The sequence below is a fragment of the Marmota flaviventris genome, chromosome 5 (assembly GCF_047511675.1).
Source record: "Marmota flaviventris isolate mMarFla1 chromosome 5, mMarFla1.hap1, whole genome shotgun sequence".
NCBI classification, from domain to species: domain Eukaryota; kingdom Metazoa; phylum Chordata; class Mammalia; order Rodentia; family Sciuridae; genus Marmota; species Marmota flaviventris.
The window spans coordinates 46,018,197-46,033,453 of record NC_092502.1 but is presented as its reverse complement, the minus strand read 5'-3'; the positions used below and the strand labels follow the sequence as shown (position 1 = coordinate 46,033,453).

The window sequence follows — 15,257 nt, the reverse complement described above, 5'->3', positions numbered from 1 at the left end:
ATATTTATATATGAGGATAGAAAAGATATGTCCAACTCATTCTGCTGTCTTTCCTATTATTTCCCTCTTCTCTTCCATCCCCCATGTCTAGTCCAATGAACTTCTAATAGGAAGAGCACGTTTCTGTGTAACCAGAGATCAGCCAAAATGGAGATTATCATCTACAATAAGTATGATTCATCTACCTCTTCTTCAGTCAAAGAGGAGTCATTTCAGAGGCAAGTAAGGGGCTCTGTGAGACCTACAGAGGCTGCAGAGCAGGATGGTCTGCATAGGAAATTGCTGAGGCAGGAATAAGTTGCATGTTCATATGGCACTGAATCTAGAAAGGGTCTCGAAGACCACGTAGTCCACTGAGTTCTCAAACACTGTTAAACAAAGACATTTCTCTAAAAACACATCAGCACCTGAAACCCAGCAAAAAATGTAGCTATCTTAACTGAACTGAGGCATGGAGTACAAGAGCCACATGAGGACTTGTCTGTTCCAGCCCAGACCTGCCCTTTCAGTGGCAGATATAATTAAGAATTGACTATACATTTACAGACTCCAAAAATACTTCCAAAAGGTCCCTGGAGAAAACCACTAATGCAGAGCAAAACTATCGTTTTAATGTTAAAAAAGGGAAGTTCAAAGGAGAGAGATTGCATATTAAAAATAGAAAACACATAAACAGCAAAAAAAAAAAAAACACACAAAAAAAACATTAATTGCTTTTAAAGAAAACCACCAACAAGGACATTTGAAATGTATCCATAAATTTAATGCTAATGTTTTTCACAAATCTGACATTTGAAATTAGAGTTTATAGAGTATTAAGTTTCTAATTTTGTAACCTTGGACTCACTTAAATCCATTTTATGGTCATATATTGTTTATAGAAACCACATGAAACTCAGCATTTCATTTACAGATAGCTTTGTGAATAATCTAAACATATTCGTAGATTATATTCATATTAACAAAGTTTACTTAGATCAACTAAATATCCTTAGACAATACTTCCTTTATAGACTCAAATTTTTGAATGCAAGTAGGAAACACACCAGATAGTCATTTGATAGTCTAAAGCTGGTCATTTTAGAACTTTGAAATCTCATAAAAATATGGTTAGCAATGTTTGAATGTAAATGAAACAACTATTTAAATTTCTTTACTTAAAGTTTCTTTTTAATACAAGTCCAAATTTAGTCTTATAAAAATTATTCTCGGAATGTTTTCTCAGGAGAAATGCCTGTTGCATCCTGGAGCTTCCTCCTTGACACCCTATATTTCTCATGTGTGTGGGTTAAAAACTTTCAGAGAAGCCTTCTTGACATGCAATACCACCTTAACCGTGTCTTAACAGATAAAGAAAAAAAAAGTAAATGGGGTTTCACAGTAGTCTTAAATTCTGCTCCTGCCTCTGCTAGCACTGTGACCTTAAGCTTCTGTTTGCCAGTGTGTTACAATCAGAACAATTATACTGACCTGAGTTGCATATTAAGCTATTCTCTCTCTGTTCTAAATCCACCTTTTTATTCTCCACTTTCTGATCTTAGGACTGAGACTCTGCAAACCAGTTTGTTTTTGCCTGCTTGGCCAACAGGGGACACTGAGGGGCTCTAAGGGCTGGAGGAGGCAGAAGGGGCTGGCCTGCTCCTTTCTGTTTGCATCTGGCTTCTATCAGTATCACCAGGGCAATGAATTTTCCTTCTTGCCTGAGCGGTTGGATTCCAGCTCCCAAGATTTTCCCCTCGACCTCCCTGACCCGGTTGAGTGTGTCTCACACAGAGTCGCCAGCCTGATAGCCAGAGCCTCCTCCCCAGAGGTCTGAGTTCACTGCAAGGCGTCCTCCTTGGAGTTTCCAGCACCAGCAAAGCCAACCCCCTCCCTCAGGGTCTAGATCCCAGCCCTGCTGAGCCTCAGGGCTGCTTTATGAATAGTTTTGTGAAAAATCTAAACATATTCCTAGATTATATTCATATTAATGAGACAACCATGCTAACTTCCAGGTTGAAACCCACCTCCTCCCTGTTGCCCCTGCCCTGCAAGTAATAAGGATTTAATCCTTATATTAAATCCTCTCAGTCAAAATAAATAAACAAATAAAGCCAATCAGGTTTCTGATTTCCTTATTGGATCCTAAATGATAATAGATAATCCCAGGAAATAGTTTCTCAAGAATGGGTTTTGAGTTTAGGCTTGTGCTGGGAGCCATTAGTGATCCCGATTATGTAGGTGAAATAAAAATTATAGCTAGCTCTCCAAGAGGTATATCAGTAATTTCACCTGGAGATAGAATAGCACAGTTGTTAATAATACCCAGCCTACATAATAAATTTCCTAGTCATAGTGTAGAAAGAGGTTCCAGGGGATTAGGCTCCACAGGTGTAGATTGGGGTATGTTGTCTTTAAATTTAGATTCTCGCCCAATGCTAAAACTAAATATTCAAGGTCATGAGTTTAATGGGCTACTGGACACAGGAGCTGACCTTAGCATCATATCTCGTCAAGAATGGCCAAAACATTGGCCATTACAACAAGCCACTCAAACGCTTCGAGGCCTAGGAGTGGCGACTAATCCCCATAGAAGTTCTATGATATTAGATTGGAAGGATCCTGAAGGATGTGAAGGAACTATACAGCCATATGTATTGGATCATCTTCCTATAAATTTATGGGGACGAGATGTCCTAGATCAATTAGGTTTGACGTTAACAAATAACATCAATTCTAATGTGCCCACTACTAGGGCTAGAAAAGGCTTTAGGAAAGAAAAAAGATTAGGAAAACAAGGGCAAGGTATAGCAGCACCAATACAAATAGATCAAGGAACAGACAGACATGGGTTGGATTTTCAGAAAGGGCCACTGAGACAATCAAAATTACTTGGAAATCAGAAAGACCAGTGTGGGTTCCTCAGTGGCCCCTGACTAAAGAAAAGATACAAGTAGCCCATGATCTGGTCAAACAACAATTAGCGGAAGGACATATACAACATTCCATATCTCCCCATAATACTCCCATTTTTGTCATCAAAAAGAAATCTGGTAAATGGAGATTATTGCAAGATTTAAGAGCCATTAATAATGAGATGGTTATTATGGGACCTGCTCAATCAGGGATTCCTCAATTGTCTGCCTTGCCAAAAACCTGGTATGTTTTAGCTATAGATATTAAAGATTGTTTTTTTTCAATTCCAATTCATCCCGAGGATAGTCCACGTTTTGCATTTACTATCCCTGCATTAAATCATGAAGGTCCTGATCAGAGATATGAATGGAAAGTACTCCCTCAAGGGATGGCTAACAGTCCAACTATGTGTCAAATATATGTTAACAAAGCAATCCAGCCACTTAGAAATCAAAATCCTGAACTACAAATATTTCACTATATGGATGATGTATTGTTAGCACACAAAGTTAAAAACACATTGCTGGAATGTTATGCCACACTTACAAACTTATTAAAAAATTATAATCTAGAGATAGCAATAAAGTACAATTAAATTTTCCAATTAATTATTTAGTAGTTCTATTATCCTCAACCATGGTCCGTCCACCAAAAATTCAAATACGAGTAGATCAACTCAAATCACTTAACGACTTTCAAAAGTTATTGGGAGACATAAATTGGATAAGGCCTTATCTAGGCATACCAACAGGAGAGTTGGGACCTTTATTTAATATTCTAAAAGGTCCATCAGATCCAAATTCACCCTGAATGTTAACTCCTAAAGCAAGAAAGGCATTAAAAATTATTGAAAAATATAAGGAAAATATACATTTGGATAGAATTGATATAAGTTTGCCTTTATTATTTATTGTACTACCAACAAAAAATATTCCTACAGGAGTATTTTGGCAAGAAGGTCCATTATTGTGGAAACATTTATCTTATTCTCCTAACACTATTCTTACTAGGTATCCTGAGGCTGTAGGACAATTAATACTCAAAGGAATAAAAGCAGCGAAGGGAGTGTTTGGAATTTCTCCCAATAAAATTATTACTCCATATACTATGGATCAAATTGATGAGTTAGCTAATGAGTTAAATACTTGGGCAATAATCATGTGTAAATCTAATGTTTCATTTGATAATCATTTACCATCTAATCCTTTGTTGTCTTTTTGGTCTAAGCATCCTGTAGTTTTTCCTAAAATGACAAGAAAAACACCTATCATGAATGCTCCAAATATATTCACTGATGGGTCAAATAATGGTACAGCAGCAGTAGTTATCCCTGATCAAACTTTTACATTTTTAGTACCCAAACAATCAGCTCAAAAGGTAGAGCTTAATGCAGTTTTACAAGCTTTTGTGTTGTTTAAAGATTCTGTATTTAATTTATTTTCTGATAGTCAGTATGTAGTTAATGCTATAGTATCTCTTGAAGATGCTGGTAGGATTTCCCCTTCTTCTACTGCTTTCTCTTTGTTTTCCACTATACAAAGTCTAATCTGGGACAGAAAAGATCCATTCTTTATAGGACATATTAGGGCACATACAGGATTGCCTGGAGCCCTTAGTTTAGGCAATGATTTAGCAGATAAAACTACACATGACATACATATTTTCTCTACACTAGAAGAAGCTACAAATTTTCATAAAAGGTTTCATGTTAATGCTAATACTTTACAAAAGCGTTTAAAAATAACTAAGGAACAAGCCAGACATATAATAAAACAATGTCAAAATTGTGTGACATTTTTACCACAAGTTAATCTTGGAGTCAATCCTAGAGGACTGATACCTAACCATATTTGGCAGATGGACGTCACACACTTGCCAGAATTTGGAAAATTAAAATATTTACACGTTACAGTTGATACTTCTTCTGGATTTTTGATGGGCTCCCTTCATGCCAGAGAAAAAACTGAAGATGTTATAGCTCATTGCTTATAAAATTTTGCCACTGTGGGCGTTCCTAAACAGTTAAAAACCGATAATGGTCCTGGCTATACCTCTACCTCTTTTAAACAATTTTGCTCATCATTTGGTATTACTCATATAACAGGAATCCCATACAATCCACAGGGACAAGGCATAGTTGAAAGAGCTCATCAAACTATTAAAACATACTTATTAAAGCAAAAAGAGAGAACTGGAAGGGGGTATATATCCCCCAAAGATAAACTTAAAATAACGCTTTTTACTCTAAACTTTTTAAATTTGGATTCATCAGGACTTAGTGCTGTGGAAAGGCATATGTATCCAAAAAATGTACATAAGCCTAAGGTACTTTGGAAAGATATTCTAACAGGACAATGGAAAGGTCCTGACCCAGTGATTGTCTGGAGTCGGGGTTTTGTTTGTGTGTTTCCACAGGGAGAACAGCAGCCGATTTGGATTCCAGACGATTAACTAAAACAATTTCTACAGATCGAAAAGAAGATGATTTGACTCAAATCCATAACAGCTGATATCCAGAACTCCAGCTTGGCCATTCTTACATCTGCGACAGTGATTAACCAGTGATGCAATTTTTATTTCCTTGCCAGCGCACCCCATGTTAATTGTGGTAGTGCTGGCATATCTTTGCTGATGGTGTCACCAGTGATGCAATTTTTCCCAAGGAGCCGTCAATTGGCTTGGTGTCGTGGCATTTCTGTATCCTCCTCCCTTCTGCTAGTGATGGTCTAAAATTTGGAGGCCAATGTCTATATGCTGGACCGGTAGTCAGTGACGGGTATGATCCAATTGCAGTGGTATCAACCTAAGACAGGAGGCTGACGCCTAAAGGTCAGTTTTCCAATGACGGGTAAGAACCATATGTTGAATTGGACAACCTACCAGGCATGGTCCTTAAGCCACATTGCTTGTTGTTTAATTAATCAGAAGGGGGGAGATGCTGGGAGCCATTAGCCAAGTAGGTATGACAATTTCCTTGCCAGCGTACCCCATGTTGCTTAGTGGAAGGACTCGTGGAAATAGGACATTTTTCAGTGACATTGCATGTAGGTGACCTTGCTCAAGGACCAGGGTGGACGGGGTTTAGGGTGTTCCCAGTTTATAATCCGGGTTTAGGGCGTTCCCGGTTTAGGTTCCAGGTTTAAGATTATGCCTGCTGGGAATAGGGCGTATCCTGCGGCCTGAGTTCCCCTTGAGTTCTCACGGGATTCAGACAGTATTTTTTGGGAGACAGAAGCCCAGTGGGGGTGGATTTGGGCAGAGAACGTGGATTTCCCCAGAACGTGATTGTAGACACGGCTGGTGTGAGTTCAGGAATAAAGAGTTGCTGTTTGAATCTACAAGCTGTGTGGTGGCTCATGATTGTGTGCGCAGCCAGACTGCGGCAGGCTTGGTCATTCCTTTAGTTTTGAACATATCCTGCCTCCTAGTGCCATCATGATTGGTCAGTGACTGCCTGTGGTTGATATATAGTCATCCACAGTATCTGTAGGGGATGGCTTCCAGGAACCCCTGGATACCAAATTCTTCAGATGTTCAAATTTATTATGTAAAATGGCTCAGTATTTGCATATGACCTAGGCACACCCACATACTTTAAATTGTCTCTAGATTACTTATAATACCTAGTATGTTATAAATTCTGGGTAAACACAATAGTTGTAAGGCTTAGGAAATGATAAGGGAAAAAGTCTGACTTGTCAAATACAGATACAATTTTTCCAAAACTGATCCTCAGTTGTTTAAAGGCACAGTTGAACCCTTGATTCAATGGGCCAACTGTACCTACTGAAGCAATGTGCCTTCAGGAACAAGTGGTGCTACATAACCACTCTCCCTGGAAGAACTGTGGGATGCGATGATATTTATGAGTAAACGGAAGTGCTCACAGGACAAAAATGGCCAGCTCAGAACATGGTGTGCTTTGCTTTGGATATGGTTTGTCCACAAAAGTTTTATGTGCTGCAAATTTGGTCCCCAGACTGGGGATGTTGAAAAGTGGAGCCTAGTGAAAGGTAATTAGGTCACTGGGGATTAATGCCCATCTCATCAAGTGGGAGAGTTAGATCTCACAGAACAGGATCATTATCACAAGAGTGGGTTATTAGTTCAGCTTTCTTGGTTCATTCTCTTTTTCCTTCCTTCTTTGTTTCTCTCTCCTCCCCCGACATCATATCACCTGTAATCTACCTTTGTGTGTGTGTGTGTGTGTGTGTGTGTGTGTATGAGGTGCTGGGGATTGAACCCAGGGCCTTGTGCATGAGAGGCAAGCACTCTACTGACTGAGCTATATCCCCAGCCCTGTAATCTACCACGTTTTGAGATAGTCAAAGGCACTCATCAGAGGCTGATGGTTGGGGTCCCTAATCTTGGACTCTGTACCTCTAAAACTGTAAGCTAAATAAACCTCTTTTCTTTAAAAGAATACCCAATCTCAGACATATGTTATAGCAACACAAAATGACCTAAGACTTGATTAGAGAACGAGAGGACTTCTAAGACAATAAATTAGTCTAAAAGAATCCCTACGTTCTTGTAGCTGCTCTTCAGGAAGTATCATTACAATGCATGATGAATTCACAGCTTTGCCAAATTCCTAATGTGAGAACTGGGGCATTGGTTGGGAGGGAGAGATGTTTGGAATAAAGATATCTGGGTAAAATCAAACAAATGAGAAAATCTTCTACTCCCTTACACAAATGTCCATATTCTAATTACTCTAGTCATTGCCCATTATTCTCCAGTCATACGGGTGAAAACTACTTTCTGAACTATAATTTAGGATTCTTCTTTTGCTTTTTCACTTCCTTGCTTAACAGATCCCTAACATTAAAATCTCTTTGTTAAAATAAATAAACAAGAACAACAATAAAACTAACCTGGTTTGTTTTCCCGACTGACCCTAATGGACACCTCACCTGATGGGACTTTCTGAAACTGAGGCAAAGTGGACATGGCCCACAGCCCAGGATGTCCCACAGGGGCTCACACAGGGAGTGCCTCTCCTACTGAACACTTCTCTACGGAATTACCCTTCTTCTAATTGGGTAGGTCATGGCTTCTCTCTGAATTTCTTTATAAGATGATATCTTCTCTAAAATTGGGGTATGTATTAGGGGGGAGTGATGAAGAAGAACACTAACCTGATGAAATATTTAATTCTTGGGCTAGTATCCTCACCTGTCTGCCATTCACAGGCGTTCAAACATCCTGACATCACCATTAAGAATGTCTCCTGCTCACTATTGATAAGTCAAAGAAACAGTTGCGGGAAGGCATGATGTTTACATTTCATTGTGGGGCACTCTTAGGACACTGTCCTAAATGAGGCCTGAGATGCCTGGCATCATCCAGTACGGCTCCTGCTGTGGGAACTGATGGGATGGACCACCTGTTCTGATCTCTCATAAGATATGGTAAAATTGGTGGCCATTTCTAAGTGATAGGGTGATCACTGCACCGGGGTAGAAAACCCAGAAGTCCTTCAGACCCCATGCTTAGAGCCCCTTTTTATGTATTTATGAGCTTCCAGGGTCCAGGACTTGTAAGTTATCTAAATAGGACACTTTCAGCAGGCTGGAGGCAGATATGGTGACATTCTCATTCTGCTTGGCATTGTATGTTACAGAAAGTAAAGAACAAGCTTTGTAAGTTCAACCCAGGACAGGAAGGTGTTCACACACATATTTGTACACACATATGTCCTCTATTATGTACACATGCGAAGTACCTTTTTCACAAAATAAAATTTTGGGGGGGTGGGGGCAATACTGAAGATGGAATTCATAGACACTTTGTCTCTGAGCTATATTACCAGTTATTTTTTATTTTCGAATAAGGTCTGGCTAAGTTGCTGAAGCTGGCCTCAAACTTGAGAGCCTCCTGCCTCAGCCTTTGAAGTTGCTAGATTACAAACATGCAGTACCATGCCCATGCCCAGTTTCACAAAGTAAAATTTTTCACAAAATAAAAGAAAAAAAAAAAAGAAAAGAAAAATTTATACTATAAGTACATAGCATATGTAAGAAAGTCTATTAAAAAGCTTTCAATTTATTATCTTGAAAATCCTAACCTAAGGACATCAATTTTCTAATAAAGTATAAGAGAAATTTCTGTATGTTTAATTCTGTGTCTCTAAATTTGATTTAGAATTTTGAAGTCATGTCATAGCAATCAAGACAAAGACATTTACTCATCTAGTCAGATTTTCTCCAAAGAAGAAAGTAGTTTAAAGAGCTGTTAGTCTATTTTTAGAAGAAAATTTTTATGTTTGCATCCATTAAGTCAAAATGGAAACACTTAAAATATATAGATATATATCTGATATGAATAATATATGAATTTATCACTAGTTAGTGTGATGTTATTATTATCACTAGTTATGTGATATATTATTTAGTCACTCCTGTAACATGGAAAAAGTCAATCTTTTGTCATAGCAACTTCAAGGTTACATTCATCCAGGTACATTTAAAGCTTTCCCCCAAATATCTCAGTGACATTTCAAATTTTAGTAATGTTGGAGTTTAAATACTTTAAACTTAAATAAAATTTTCGAAAACCTTTAAGTAAAAATGTACTAATTGAGAGATGGAAGATGGCAGAGTAGAGGAAAGCTGCATTCCAAGATATACTGTGGCCTGGGACCAAAAGTATTGGGTGTACAGCTTCTCAGCAAGGTGGATATAAAAGTAGGATTTCACTAAAATTTAATATTGGACATTTAAAGTGCCTTAGGGACTTAGAAATTTGGATACAATAAACAAAGAAGAAATAATACATTGGAGTTAACCCAGAGGCCCACAGGCACCAACAGTGCAGATTCAGCACAGACAGGGGGAGGTAGAATAGTTTTGGTACAGAAAAACCCGAGATAAAAAGTGCTGCCCAATGTAGAGATATAAAATAAAGGAACACACTATTTTTTCAATGAAATAATATCAGAAAAAATTTCCAAACCTAAAGAATGAAATGGAAAATCAAATACAAGAGGCTTACAGAACCGCAAATATACAAAAATCACAACAGACCCACACCAAGTCACATTATTATAAAAATGTCCAACATTCAGAATAAGGATAGAATTTTAAAGGCTGCCAGTGGAAAATGTCAGATTACATTTAGAGGGAAATCAATTTGGATCTCAGCTGATTTCTCAATCTAGACTCTCAAAGCTAGAATCTGTGGAATAATACACACTGAGCTCCAAAAGAAAATGGATACCAACCAGAAATACTATACCTAGCCAAATTAAGCTTTATATTTGAAGATAAAATAAAACCTTCCATGATAAACAAAAGTTAAAAGAATTCACAGCTAGAAAGCCAACAGTGTGGGAGACCAACCTTGAATGTGACTGAGTCACTCCCCAATGGGTGATGAAGTGTCAAGCAGCAGCCATGCCGCTAGACTGCCACGCCCTTCTTGGGTTGGAGGGACAGTATTTTCGATTAGAGACATATCTCTCCACAACCCCAGGGACCCAATCACCTCACCTGTCCTTGTAACCCTGCTCCCCTTGACCTTCATTGGACAGGATTTTCCCCAGAATTTAGAGTTCCCCAATAAAAGCCCACTCCTAAGCATGCTGGCTCACTCTCGCTAGCCTCTCCGGTAGATCCTCGCTTCCCCCCTGGGGAGCTTGAGACAGAGAGCAAGAGGAGCCATCCCGGAGTTGGTTTAAAGGTAAATTGTGTATCTGTGTTTTATTTCTAACTCCCTGAGAATTTCCCTGAGTGACGGAACAGTTAATCTTCTGCGTGGCCGATACAACAGTACCAAACATTCTCAGCAAAATATTCCATGAAGATGAAACAAACAAACAAAAAGTGAAAACTAGCAAAGAGAAGAACTATGCTAAATAAATAGTCAAAGGAGAAACTTATTCAAATTAAAACCATATATAAACCAAAATGACTGGTAATACAAATCATATCTCAATAATAACCTTGAATATAAACAGCTTAACCTCATCAATCAAAAGACATAGACTGACAGATAGGATTAAAACAACAACAACAATATGCTTTCTCCAGGAGACAAACATCATTGAAAAAGACATCTGCAGAGTGAAGGTGAAAGGATTGGAAAAAACATATCACTCTCTCAGATCATGTAAACAAGCAAGAATTGCTATCCTCATATCAGATAAAGTGGACATGAAGCCAAAGTTAATTAGAATAGACAAAGAAGGACATTTCATACTGCTTAAGGGAATTATATATCAACAAGACATAACAATCATAAATACATATGCTCCAAACAATGGAGCATCTACATGCATCAAACAAACCCTTCTCAATTTCAAGAATAAATAGACCAATAAATACAATAATGCTGGATGACTTTAACATACCTCTCTCACAACTGGATAGATCCTTCAAACAAAAACTAAGAAAAAAAACCCCAAAAAACTATAGAACTCAATAATACAATCAATATTTTAGAATATATATATATATATATATATATATATATATATATATATATATATTTCATATATCAATGATTGTATTCTTTCTTCTCAGCAGCACATAAATCCTTCTATAAAATAGACCATATCTTATTCCCAGAATAGCCAAAGCAATCCTTACCATGAAAAGTGGAGCAGGAGGTGCCGCAGTCTGGCTGGGCACAAATCAGGAGCCACTGGAGCAGGAACAAACTTTATTTTCTGAACTCCCCAGAATGCCAAGCACGTGGCCCTCCTAGGCACACCACGTACCCACTGGAACTCTCCCAGCTCTCCACCGGGCTCCGCCCCAACTCTTGGAACCCTGGGAGAACTCAACAGGAACTCCAAAGTAGCAGGCGGTGCCCCAGGCAACAAGAGCCGCCCTATTTCCTGACAGCAAAGGTCTAATATACAACTGAATACACAGCTTAACTAACCATTATCATCTCAATGGCTCGCTGGTGTCACCTTTCAACCACTCCCTTCTGGCAATATGCTATGTCATCCTGACTCAGCTGTGGCCCTCAACAAGGAGGCATCACAATACCAAACCTAGACTATGCTATAGAGATATGGTAATGAAAATGGCATGGTATTGGCACCGAAACAGACTTGTAGACCAATGATACAGAACAAAAGACACAAAGACAAACCCACATAAATACAGAAATCTCATACTAGACAAAAGTGCCGAAAACATACATTGGAGAAAAGATAGCCTCTTCAACAAATGGTGCTGGGAAAACTGCAAATCCATATGTAATAAAATGAAATTAAACCCCTATCTCTCACCCCGCACAAAATTCAACTTGAAGTGCATCAAAGACTTAGGCATTAGAACAGAGGCTTTGCACCTATTAGTAGAAAAGATGGGCCCAAATGTCCACTATGTTGGCTTAGGAACTGACTTCCTTAACAAGACCCCTAAAGTACAAGAAGCAAAATAAAAAATCAATAAATGGAATTGAATCAAACTAAAAAGCTTTTTCACAGCAAAGGAAACAATCAAGAACATTAATAGAAAGCCTATAGAATGGGAGAAAATTTTTGCCATCTGCACCGAAGATAGAGCATTAATCTCCAGGATATATAAAGAACTCAAAAAACTTAACACTCAAAAAACAAATTATCTAATCAGTGCATTGGTTAAGGGACTAAACAGACACTTCACAGAAGAAGAAATATGATCGGTCAACAAATATATGAAAAAATGTTCAACATCTCTAGCAATTAGAGAAATGCAAATCAAAAATACTCATCTCACTCCAGTCAGAATGGCAATTATCAACAATAAAAACAACAATAAATGTCGATGAGGACATGGGGGAAAAGGTACACTCACACATTTCTGGTGAGACTGCAAATTGGTGCAACCACTGTGGAAAGAAGTATGAAGATTCCTCAGAAAAAGTAAAATGGAATCACCATTTGATATAACTTTCCCACTCCTTGGTTTATATCCAAAGGACTTAAAATCAGCATACTATAGTGACATACCCACATCAATGTTCATAGAAGCTCAATTCACAATAGTTAAACTATGGAACCAACCTAGATGCCCCTCAACAGATGAATGGATAAAGAAACTGTGGTATACATACACAATGGAATATTACTCAGCCATAAACAAAAATGAAATTAAGTCATTTGTTGGTAAATGGAAGGAACTGCAGACTATCGTGCTAAGTGAAATAAGCCAATCCCCCAAAACCTAAGGCTGACTATTGTCTCTAATATGAGGATGTTAATTCATAATGGGGGGTGGATAGAGAAGAATACAAGCTCTTTGGATTAGACAAAAAGAAAGGAAGGGAACAGAGGGGGAATGAAAATAGGAAAGATAGTAGAATTAACCCAATATTATTACCTATGTGCATATATGATTATATGACCAATGTAATTCTACATCATGTACAACCAGAAGAATAAGAAATTATACCCAATATATGTATACTGTGTCAAAATTCATTCTAGTATAATGTATAACTAATAAGAACAAATAAGTAAATCAATCAATCAATCAATAAATAAGATTTCAACTCCCAAATAGCAAAAAAAATGAAAAATAAAAAATAAATTGCTGAAGCCTAGCTGACCCAGAGGCTGCACAAGGCACTGTTGCTTGAAAAGTTCACTTTGTATCTCAATTGGCTGCAGAGAGCTGAGACAGGAGCTATCCTGTGGCAAAGCAGATTTCAAGCAAAAATTTATCAGAAGAGACAAAGAAGGACATGATTTCCTACTAAAGGGGACAATCTAATTAAAAGATATAACAGCAGTAAACATTTGTGACCCAAATGTCAATGCACCAAATTACATGGAAAAAATACCCTCTATGACACTAAATTTCACATAGACCCCAACATAATAATACTGGGTGATTGCAATACACCCTTATCACTAATATACATGTCATCAAAACACAAAATCAATAAAGATATCTCCAATCTAATCACAAGAGACAACACTAAAAAGGAAATGGACCTAATAGACATCTATAGAACATTCCATCCCAGAATAGCTGTATTTACCTTCTTCTCAGCTGTACATGGAAGTTTTTCCAAAATAGATCATACTGTAGGTCACAAAGCAAATCATCACAAACACACAAAAAAAATCAATATAATCCCATGTATCCTATCAGATCATAATGGAATAAAGCTTAGAAATCAATGGCAAGAAAAATAATAGAAGCCACATAAACACATAAAGAATGAATAATATGCTCTTAAATAAATAATGAATCAAAGGACAAATGAAAATAGAAATCAATAAATTCTTATAAATGAACAAGAACAGAGATACAACATATCAAAATTTCTGCAACCATTTGAGAGCCCATCTAAGAGGAAAATGTATAGCACCTAGAGCCTACATTAAATAATTAGAGAGATCCCAAATAAGTTAAGCTTGTGCTCCACCTCAAGGCCTTAGAAAAAGAACAAACTAACCGCCAAGCCAGGAGAAGACAGGAAACAATGAAGACCAGAGCTGAAACAATGAAATTTAGAAAAAGAAAACAATACTTAGAATCAATGCAATGGTTCTTTGAAAAGATAAATACTATCAAAAACCCTTATGCAAACCAATCAAAACAAAGTGTAAGAAGACCCAAATCAACAAGATCAAAGATGAATAAAAGGAGATATCACCACAGATCCTCTGAAATCCAGAGGATTTTGAGAACCTATTTTGAATATTCATATTCCAATAAACTGGAATATCTGGAAGACATTTACAAATTTCTAGATACATATGATCTGCCAAAATTGAACCAGGAAGATATAGAAAACCTAACCAGACTGATATTAAGTAATGAAATTGAAACAGCAATTAAAAGACTTCCAAAAAAGAAAAGCCCAGGACCTGATGGATTCTCAGCTGAGTTCTATCAGATTTTTATAGAAGAATTAACACCAGTCTTTCTCAAATGATGTCATGAAATTGAAAGAGTGAAAACACTCCCAAATACATTTTATGAAGCCAGTATAACCCGGATACCAAAACTAAACAAAGATACATCAAGGAAAGAAAACTATAGACCAATATCTCTGATGAACATAGACGCAAAAATCTTTAATAAAATATCAGCAAACTACGTTCAAAAACACACCAAAAGATAATACACCATGATCAAGGGTGTTTCATTCCAGGGATGCAAGATTGGTTCAAACTACACAAATCAATAAATTTATTCACCACTTCAACTGAATTAAGGGCAAAAATCACTCATTACCTCAATAGATGCAGAAAATGTCTCTGATCAAATTCAACACCCATTCATGTTAAAAATGCGGAGAAACTGGAGATCGAAACTAGATACCTCAATATTATTACAGGATGTTTATGAAAACCCAAAGCCAATATCATATTAAATGGAGAAAAACTAAGAGCATTTTTTAAAAATCAG

At 37.4% G+C, this 15,257-nt stretch overlaps 1 protein-coding gene across 1 annotated transcript in view; it reads right to left on the bottom strand.

The window, feature by feature from the left end:
* The window catches only part of Arl14epl (ARF like GTPase 14 effector protein like), a 33,861-nt gene extending 22,259 nt beyond the window's left edge, over positions 1–11,602 (bottom strand). The window contains exon 1 of the mRNA XM_071611840.1: positions 11,487–11,602. The gene's annotated coding sequence lies outside the window, so the exon portion shown is untranslated. The remainder of the gene's footprint in view (positions 1–11,486) is intronic.
* Between the last annotated feature and the right edge of the window lie 3,655 nt (positions 11,603–15,257).